This window comes from Phascolarctos cinereus, unplaced genomic scaffold (assembly GCF_003287225.1).
Source record: "Phascolarctos cinereus isolate Bilbo 61053 unplaced genomic scaffold, phaCin_HiC Scaffold_5;HRSCAF=322, whole genome shotgun sequence".
NCBI classification, from domain to species: domain Eukaryota; kingdom Metazoa; phylum Chordata; class Mammalia; order Diprotodontia; family Phascolarctidae; genus Phascolarctos; species Phascolarctos cinereus.
Window position 1 is genome coordinate 159,306,039 of NW_027555958.1, and position 11,293 is coordinate 159,317,331.

The 11,293-nt window shown below is 34.8% G+C and overlaps 1 pseudogene; it reads right to left on the reverse strand.

Moving 5' to 3' along the window:
• Positions 1–215: 215 nt before the first annotated feature.
• Positions 216–1,321, reverse strand: LOC110216451 (protein MEMO1-like; annotated as a pseudogene).
• Between the last annotated feature and the right edge of the window lie 9,972 nt (positions 1,322–11,293).

The window sequence follows — 11,293 nt, forward strand, 5'->3', positions numbered from 1 at the left end:
TTTAATACCAGTTTTCCTTCCATTTATTGTCCAAAACAAGAAAGCATTTTATAGTGAGCTGAAATGAAAGACTACACCTATAAGAAAAGAAGAAATTTCTAGTAATTTTGAGGTTTCAGTATCCCCAAAGACCAGGTACTGTATTTTTGTAAAGGCTAGACTGGGATTACATGGAGAGCACGAGTATGTGCAGGTGGTATCCCTTTTTCAGAGCTTCAGTGGATTTTAAGTGGTTCAGCTTCATAACTCACAGAACTGTCTTGCCAGTTTCTACACTGGCTTGACTAGGCATGATTCAAAAGCAAAAAGCTTATATTCATTCCATCCTTCTGGAGCTCTGTGATAGAATTTGGTAGTATCTCAGTGGGATGTCTTCCATATATTGTGTTATGGTATTTCTTCAAGAAATTGCTAAAAGATACCAGCGTCTAGTTATATAATGCCCAGGCCCATTTTATCCTGATGTTCAATGAATCTATAAATCTCCCCTGGGAATCATAATAGTAACTGTAACTGCAACTTATCCTTTCAGAAGGTACACTGGGGAAATAGACTCTTTGAGCCATGTTTCGATTCAATACAAGCTCTCTAGCTAAAAGAGCAATTGACACTGACCCTAGAGGCAGGAAGAGCTTTGGAACTCCCCTAATGAGTAATGCAGTAGTTTCTTCAGGTTCCTTCCCTCAGTTCTTTTCAAATTTAAAAGATGAAAGGAAAAATAACCCAAGGGAAACAAAAAGTTGTAAAGCAGAAATCTTACTCTTTGAGGGAAGGAGGGTAGCTCATTTATGAATCCTTTCCAGAGCACACCTTCCCAAAGGCAGAAATCAGAAGAAAACACACGGAGATTACTAGCATCCACCAGCTCCTTACTGAAGTTTTCCAAATTCCTGTTCTTTTAACTCACTCAAAGCTCCAACCAATACAGGAATAATGATAAACTCATCCTTATGGCTTTCCATTGCTTTAGCAGTAAAGCAAATGCATTTCAATACTGTGTTCATCTTCATCTGTCCTCATAAGCATGCGCTCAAACATTTCTGTCTTCTAGAGCTCTCCAAAAACTTTTGATCAATACAAATGTCATACAAAGGTGATATATATCTATATCTATCTAAATATCTATGTTTACATATTTTTATTTATCAATAGATATAAATATATAGTCATAGACATATTTTGCCAACAGAAAGTACACGTGGACAGAGAGACACATGATAGGAAGGCCTAAGGATGATTCTTTTTTTTTTTAATTTAAAAGCTAGATCCACTTGTTTATAAGCATGAGTAGCACATGATCCACAGTAAGTATATTCTGCATTGGGGTAAATAATGTCTCTGGCAGGTCCTGGTGCAGACTGTCCTTGTGAAAGCCAACATTCATTCAGGTGAGTACTTCAGATTGTTTACAAGCTCCTGCCTAGCATGACTAGCTCCCCTGCAGACCACTCTATAGGAGAAAAAGGAGCGCAAGAGCAACAAGAACAAGAAAGTGTTCTTTGTCTACCTTTACAAACCATATAGTTCAAACCCACTCTTGTCTCCTATGCCTTTTATGGATAAGAAAACTGGAGAGTAGAGGAAAGAAAATGAAAACACAGATTATATATTATACACACACTCACACACATACACACACACACACACACACACACACACACACACAGAGTAATAGTAACACCAATAAAAAAAAACTTTAATTCCACCAGGAATCTCTTTTAGATGAACTCTCTCCTCTAGGCAAGGGCCTTGAAATATACTCCTTTTCTGAACAGAGTTCAAATCCTACCTCTGTTACGTGGTACCCTTATGACTTTGGCCAAGTCACTTAACTTCTCTCTGAATTCACTTTCCCTATCTTTAAGACAGACTTGACTATTATTCATTCAGTCTAATTTGATTAGAACATTATGAGGTTCATTTGAATTATTGGTGTGTTGGGAAATATTTAACTGCTTTTTTTTAAATGTACTTACAATATACTTATAAATTTAATATGCTTCATTAATAATTTCTCCATTTTGTTAAGTTTAGACAATAAACAAAATAATCAATCAAGCTGGATTTATGGCATTTCCTCATTTTGAGGTTTAACAATTCTCCAAAGCCTGTTCAAACTCGTTCCAGCACAGCCTTGCTTCCAGCTATAAATTTGTGATCTTTATGACCCTACCATTCAGTTTTCCCTTTGAAGTTACCATTTATTCAAGGTGTCAGAAATGAAAGTATTTGTGTTTGTGTTGCCTTCTCCCATAAAATGTGAGCTCCTTGAAAACATAGACTTTTCTTTTTCTTTTTTTTTTCTTATTTATTCCTGAAGCTTTTACTATTCCTGGCACATAGTAGATCCTTAGTACAAGCTTGTTGGTTGAAAGATCTGTTGAATCCCATTTCATAAGTGAAGACACTCTGGGTCTGAAAAGGCAAGTCATTTACCTTTGATTAAATAGAAGTGTCTGAAGGAAGGAAGGTTCTGACTGGTTTCTTGGCTTCCAGTACAATTAATTTTTTCACTATATAAAAATATTTCCACTTTAAATAAGAGGTGTCACTTTCTACCCATGCCTTCCCCTTGCTATCCCCAAAACATGCACACATACACACACACACACACACACACACACACACACACACACACACACACACACACACATGAGAATCCTCACTAAAGGGTTTCATGGAGATAAAATAAAAGAGCTTGCCATAGCAATCCAAAAATGAGTTATCAATTTAGGACATATTAGATGCATTTTAGCCTAACATGAACTAGAAATGGACTAATTTTTCCTTAGATGGGCTAGGAACACCAAGAAATCATTAAAATTGGGCAGATTTTATCTAAATGGTATAGGCGAGAATGTCTACCTTTTTTCTTTTTTTGTTCCTTGCTCACACATACCGGGAGAGGAAAGAAAGATCTCATAATGTTTTACATTTTAACATAATTTTTAAAGTACATAAAAAAACACTTAATAAAGGACATTGTGTTATAAAATGGAATAATTGTTATTCTACATGTAGTTAATAAATCTTTTAATAAATTGTCAAAGGGTAATTTGTCCTGTTCTTTTAGAATTTTATTCCATAAACACAATGAAAATGAAAGCCACTGAAGAAAAAATAAAATGTCAACAGATTTTAAGTTAATTATTAGATGATCTTATTTTTAATGGTAAAAATTCACATTACTGAAAAATAAAACAGAAATGGAATTTCCACTAAGGAAAGAAGTATTTAGTTACTTCATTTATCCTTTTGATGAATGATATAGATAATGGGAAAAATCTTAAATATAAACCTTAAGGAAAAAAAAACTTATACTTAAACAAGGATATCAATATAATTATACTAAGGAGGACCCTCACAGGAATAGGAAAATGGTACATTTAAGAAGTTCTCAACCCAGCCCCAGCGCCTATTCCTTCCCCTTCCTAGGAAAATCTTATTGTGATCAAAGAACTTTTTTTTTTATCATTTCTACTGGTAGAGCAAAATAGGACCTAGAACAAATCTCATAGCAGGTAGTCTACAAATCATCTGATTTTTTAAAATGAATTGGATTTTTCTCCTGAGGCAGAAGATTGGCCTCTTTAATTAAGTTTTACTTGTACTCATTTTAAAATTATTTTGCATTTGTCAAGTATTTTCCACATACTAATGTGCGTTCTTAACATACTAATTATGCACTTCTTCCTTTTTATCTAATTCATTCTTTTGCATATGTTATCATTTTGCTAAATTATATTCTTTCTGTCGAATATTTTCATGTCTCAGTGATACCTGAGTGAATTTACACCCTTGTTTTGACAATTTGACTTGCCTTGATCACCACTTGTATTCTATAAACTTGAATAAAGATATGTGAAGACATAGGATTTATTTTTACATCTACTTTGATATTATATCCTGTAAATTACTAGTTCCTCCACATTAATATTCTTCTTCCTAAGCTATACCTGCTTTGCTCGGTGGTATCTGGCCCCCTGGGCAGTGTCTTTTGTTTTTCTGCTATTCCCTTAGCATTTCTAGGCCTTTACATCTGCCCTGTGGCTAGAATCTCATATGTGTTATTTCTCCCAATTTTAGTTTTAACTCCTTGAGATTAAGGACTATCTTTTTTTTTTTCTGTTTGTAATGTCCAGCACTTAGCACAAGTGCACAGAAAAAAGTAAGTTTTTTTTAGTTACTTTTTATTCTTTTGCATATTTGTTGTATTTATTCAGGTCATTTCCTCCTACCATGCCTAAATTATTTTGAACTAAAACAAAAAAATGACATATTTCCCTTTTTTTACATTACCTCCTTTTCTTTTCTCAATATACAATTCTTTATTTCTTTAGCCATATAGCCATCCCTTATCATAAGAGTTAGGTATGAGATAGAGGAAGAGTACTAAAACTACCCAGCATATTGATTGAATATGAAAGTATTTCTAATATTTGGTGTTGATTCTATCCCAATCCTGAAGAAAAAGGTATAATTTAGCGACTGTTCTCCAAGGCAAAGTTTCTTGATCATTACAAATATTAACTATTCAATTTTATTTCTTTTTTCTTTCCACTTTCTTGTAGTCATTTTTTCCCCTGATTCTGCTTACTTTACTCCATAATAGTTTTTTTTAATATATCTTCCTGTGCTATTTTTAATTCTTTACATTTATCATTCCTTATAGTGTATTACTATTCCATTTCAAAGTGCTATGTAAAGGATAAAGATGATGATGATGATGATTTTATTCACATAATACAATCTAATTTTTAAGTATTTTCTGTCAAATTCATAAATACCAGGGAAAATATGCATGTATTTATATTCATATAAACCTGTATATATACATATAGGTATGTGAGTACATGCGTACTATGTATACACATACACACACACAATGTATTTTATTTAGCCTTAACAAAGAACCCGTAAGAATTACCTCCTTAGATAAAGCCTAGAGATCCAGACAATATTCTATGACATAATTATAACCACTTGGTCACTTAAAAATTTGTCTTTTTTTTTCTTTTTGATGAGGCAATTGGGGTTAAGTGACTTGTCCAGGGTCACACAGTGTCCTTTTTTTCCCCTTAATCTCATACCTCAAATAGCAACTGTAATTAAAATGTCATTTATACACTAAAATCTTCACTTTTTTGGCCAGTACCTCATAATCTCTACAAATATTTTCTAGCTTACTTCTAAATGGTATCATTTGTCCTCAGGTGAATAAGGAATAGGTAGCCATATATGATAGTCCTTAGAATGTTATCCATCATATGTCAGCTTCAGAATCCAAGAAGAAAGCAGAAATAACTTTATTGTAGAAGGTCAAGATATGATCATCATGTCATGCCTCAACCCAATTAATCAAATTCTAAGCATTTATTAATTGCCTAGTATATTTGAGGCACTGTGTTAGGCACTGTTCCTACACAGATAGTGGTGAAATAGTTCTTATTTTCTATTTTTAGTATTTTTTTCTTTTTGGAGAGGCAATTGTTAAGTGAACTTGCCCAGGGTCACACAGCTAGTAAGTGTCAGATGTCTGAGGCTGTATTTGAATTCAGGTCCTTCTGACTCCAAGGCTGGAGTTCTATCCACTGTGCCACTTAGCTGCCCCAATACTTCCTGCTTTCAAGGGGCTTACATTCAATCTTGGAGAAAAATATATCTGCACAAGCAAATACAAAATATATATCACATTAAAAACAATGTAATTTTGAGGTTTGGTTTGGGGGAGAAAGGAGATCAGAAATACACACACACATATGCATACACTCACACACACAGTCATTCACTCATATTCAGACTCACACAGTCATTACTTCTGACTAGTACTAAATGTCCTGTCTCCTGGTGACAACTTTATATGATTATAATGCTTAAAAGGACAAAGCTTCCTTTCATTCTTAAAGGAATCTGCTATACTATTTAAAAGAAAAATTCTGAACTTGTCTATAGTTCCGAAAAGTTCTAGGTTCTTCCTATTTTGTTTCCTTCTTTTTTATGTGTTATCTTCAAACCTCCTGGCACAGGTTAGGATTCCTTTCTGTCTTTTTGCATTCTTTTCTGTCCCTTCTTTCTGTATTAACAACTTTATCCTTCCTACAATTTTCATTGTCCCTGAGTACTTTGAAAGTAGATATTTCTTCCTCTAGCCTTTTCATATCCTCTACTTCAAGGAAGACTAACTTGAACTTTATACACATATATCTGCTGTTTGGCTCAAATTAAAATACAATAGTTTGTTTTCTATAAGTCATTAGAAAATTCTCCTTTTCATAATGTCTTCAACTAAGATTGCTAAGATCTATGCACTGGTGACTAGCTTGATTGATTAACTCTACTTACTGTACTGCCAGTTTATTGGATAACTGCATATTTATTGAATTGGGCTCATGTTTGCCAGGGATTCTGAATATAGCTTTCTTTTTTTAATCCGGCTTGTCTGCTTTTTTTTTTCTTCTGTGACTTTGTCACATTCTCTTAAGATTCAAGGTATGTATTCCATTTTTTAGCTGCTTTATGTCTCAATCATAGGTCAATCCATTCATGTAACTTAAGTAGCCATCATCTGTTATCTGAGAAGTTTTCTACAGTCTTTAATTTCCAGTTCATTTTTAGCTTTTCCTCTGTCTTTTTACTATTAACTCTCTGCTTTTGCTTCATTGTAAAATTAATGGATCCATATCAACTTGTAGAAATATCTTTTCTGAAATGGTCTTCACAGAAATCTCTCCTGTTTTGCTCAACAGTAATAATGATAAAATTGGATCTGTGATCTCATTGGTCTAGAGAACTCTCTCCTAAACCAGATCGGCAATTTCTTTGAAACTTCTAATTTTAGAGAATTTCCTGGGGCACTAAGAAGATGATCAACTTACTATTAGTTATGAATACAGGATGTGATAAAAGCCTGGCACCCTCTAATTAATATGTCATCCCACTCTTGATTATTTTGATTTTATGCCATGTGTTTCTTGTTTGTACAGTTATTTGCTTGTTGTCTGTCCCATTAGATGATGAACTCCCTGAAAACAGGCAATATCTCTTACCTTTTTTTTTTAATCTCCAGCACATAGTATATTTTGGTTTATTGTAGGCACTTAATATATGTTTACTTAATTACTGATTAACTTACTCGATCATGGGCCAGCCTGATCTACTATATCACACTGCCACCCTTCCACTTATCATCATCACCATCATCATTATAGCTGTTGTTGTAATTATCATTATCATAACTTTTATTTGCACACTACAATAGTTTAAGGTTTGCAATATTCTAACAACAACACATTGAAATAAGAAGCCCAAGTAGTATCCCTATTTTACAGAGGAGGCAACTGAGGCAAAGTGACTGATCATTGAAGACATAGTTAGTGGAAGTCTCAAAAAAGTTATTCAGTCTTAGATATTCTTTCTTCCCCTGTAGCATTCCACTATGCTAATCCTTTTTTTTTTTATGATAGTCTCTATTAGTCTATTGCCAAATGTTTTCTTGGTGGCAGACCACTGTTCAGACTTTTGTTTTCCTTTCTGTGGCGACTTGCTCAAATTGGATGCCTTCCAAACTCTATGTTTTCAACCACTGAAACACCATTGTCTCAACCTTGGCAATACAAGATACTGCTATTGTAACTGGAAAACTCCATGCCTCTTCCCCACCAAGTTCTTTGGAGATCTTGTATCAAAGGAAAGAAGGCAAAAAGGGGGGAGCTATCACAAGAATAAACTTATTTCTGGTCTCAGGCAAGCACATCCCCACTCAAACTTCAGTTTAAAGATTCATCAGTTTACAGATTCATCCTCAGACTTCAAAGGAAGGAAGGAAGAGGAACCCTAAGGGGTGGATTCAGTATATCCACAGAATTCTGGTCCAGCAACCAATCCCAAGGACTCAACCCAAAAATCTGTCATACATAGCCATGTTTATCTCCTGCTTTCCCTACCACTCAACTTCCACAGCCAGGCAAAAAGTATCTGTGCACGTTCCAAAAGGAGTGGCAGGAGGAATATCAACTTGGCCTTAAAAGGGATGACCTAGGAACAACAGGAGGAAATTGCGAGTAGACAAATTTAGGCTCCATGTAGCTCAATATATCATAAGAAATACAATTATCCAAAAGTAGAATAGGACTTATCAATATTTAATAATCATTAATCTCTCTGATTGATGTGCAGGGCCACGAAATTCTCCACTTAATGAGAGGGGACAGGACAGACATCTCCTTAGACATCTCATTTCCCATATAGTTGTTCTCCTTTAGGACATCTTTGCTTTCTCCAGCTCTTCTCATTTGGAACTTCTGTGGCTTCTCCACCATTCTCTGAGTAAACTCATCATTGGAAAATTCCATTATCTTGTAATATCCATGAACCTGGTTTCTCACACATCACCAGTAAATTCTTCCTTTTTCCAAAGGGTGGAGCCACAAATTCTTTTGTTTAAGGAGAGCAAACAGGAAAGACATCCCCTCATTTCTTACCTGGCTGCACTCATTTTCCACTCTTTTGACTTCTCTGGCAGCGCTTACTTTTACTTCTCACTTTATTTCTTTACACTCATTTTGACTTCTTGGTCATGGAGTCCTCCACCAGGTACTCCTTCCTCCTTCCTTTTCAACTCTCTTTTGCATATTGTCTTCCCCCACCAGACTGGAAGCTCCTTGAAGTCAATGATTAACTCTGTTTTCCATTTTGTAGCCCCAGTGCTTAATACAGTCTCTAGAATATGGTAGGTGCTTAATAAATGTTAACTATTAATTGTTAAAGGGCCCATTACACAGAAAAAATTGATTGAAGGAACTATTTACTTATTCTAGAGAAAAGAAGACTTACAGGATACTCGATAGCTTCTTTTCAGTGTTTTAAAGTGAATTGTAAAGTGAAAGGATTAAAATTATTCTGCTTGGCCTTAAAAAACATAACCTAGGATAATAGATGGAAGTTGAAATAAGCAAATTTAATAATTATTTTAATATAATTAGTTGACTTTTTAATCCTACACTTTGCTTCAATTTTTTAAAATTTAAAATCATTATTCTGAGAAGGGATCTATAGGTCACCACACTGCCAAATGGGTCCATGATACCACAAAGGTTAAGAACCTTTCTTTTAATGCAACTGACTCTATCACTGTAAAAATGGGGGGATCAGAGGTCCAGAAAAAGAAAATTGCTTTTTCTTTAGGCAATTGGGGTTAAGTGACTTGTCCAGCATCGCACAGCTAATAAGTGTCAAGTGTTTGTTTTCAGGCCTGATTTGAACTCAGATCCTCCTGACTTCAGGGCGGGTGCTCTATCCACTGCACCACCTACCTGCCTGAAAATTGCTTTTTTGAGAAATAAGTCTGAACTCCAGATCTCATGACTCCCATCCTAAGTGAGCTTTCAGTACCCAGTAAGTATCCTTTATTGACCTGAGAATTATTGAAATGATTTTTCATATGATAAAAATTATTGTAGTATTGAAACATACAGCAGATATGATTAATTTTATTTCTGTTAGATAGTTAAACTTCAGTCATTTAGAAAATAATACTTAGTGGCATCATGATTAAGTGGATAAGGAGCTGGCATCAAAGACAAAAAAAAAGTTTAATTACTAACTGACAAATATTGTCTGTGTGACCCTGGACAGGTCACAGAAACCCTTACTGCACCAAAGATATCCCTAAGTCACTAACTACAAAAGCGAGTTGAGATTTGCACTGGTAGAAAGATATCCTCACGGTACTTTCTGCTATAAAGAGAAACCAAAAGCCCTGTAGGTGGCATAGCCAAGCAACAGCAACAAAATGCTGTGAAGTAAATGAGAAAACGCTTGAACCCTTTTAGCTTGTGGCATTATTTATCTTTTTTTTTTTTGGTCGTTGTTGTCAAAGCTTCATTTTCAGTGGATATACTAGAAAACTTGCTGTTCAGAATCTATGTTAAAAGACTAGAAATCCATAAACTTGCAAATGAGGACAATGCCAGCATGTGAATTAATGGGGAAAAAAATGAATAGACTATTTCTAATTATCACCTCTGTAGTCTAATCCTCTTTCACTGATTCATTTTAATCACTCACTATATATAATACCCCCCTTTGATCAAATAGGCAATGTTTGTGCCCTCTGATTATTTTCTTTTTTTCTTCTTTATTTGCATGTAACCTGACCATTTCAAAACCTAATCCCTTTGCTTTTTATTCATGTATTTCCTCTAGTCTTTTTCCCTTTCATCTTTATCTCTGTTGGCTTTTCAATGGCTCATCTCCCTTGCTAACCTTCTTATAATTCTCCTGTTGCCCAAGGCAAACCTCATAGTCAAAATGTCACCTCTAATCAGGTTTTCCATCACTGGCTCTTATTTGATAAGCTTTCTAACTTTTATTTTGTAGTCTGCATCTTAGGTAGCACACGTTTTGTTTTGGTTTAAGTCTCAATGACTTGCAATTTGAGTACAGCTGGGTTTTGTTAACACTATGAAGAGTTGTGAACAAACTCATAATGATATTAAATGCATTTGAATTTTCCTCCAGGTAAAATGAACTCTGTATGACAATGTTTAAATGCCCCATCTACTCACAAAATATCCATGGCCTCTTGTGGAAACTAAAAATCATAGATTTAGAGCTGGATAGACCTTTGAGGTCTTATAGTTCAAATCCATTATTTTACTGATTGGGAAGGTGAGGCTGAGGGAGGTTAAGTGGCTTGCCCAGGGTCACTTGGTTAAAGTGCATGAAATTAGAGTATTTGGATGTAAGCTCATTTTTGTAGATGCAGTGAAAGTATTATCAATATCATTCTTTTAGTAAATAGGATGATGAGAATGGTAAGTACATTTTCCTTTCCCCAGGAATTATGGGTCTTAGATTCTAGACCATAAATTTAGAGTTGGAAGGGACCCGAGAGGTCATGCAATCTAACCTCATTTTATAGATGAACAAACTAAGACCCAGAGAGGCTGAGTGCCTTGCTCAAAGTAAGACAGGTAGTAAATGCAAGAAACTAAAATTCTTTGATTGCATCACACCATCAGATCTTACAAGTCCAAGACTTGTCTGCATAAATAAAATATAGTTCCTACTCATTTGCTGACTTTTGAATTCTTCTTTATAAGAGATGAAATATCAACATTTTGTGATCATTTCCACTGACTTCCTTTCAACAGGAAATCTTTGCTGTCCTTGTTAGGTGATGGCATTTTAATTAACGTTGGTGAAAAGTCAAGGACTGAGAAAAGACTACTGAATTTGGCAAATAAAGTACCACTTTGGAAAAGCAGTAATGCAGAGAGGATATGGGAGCAGC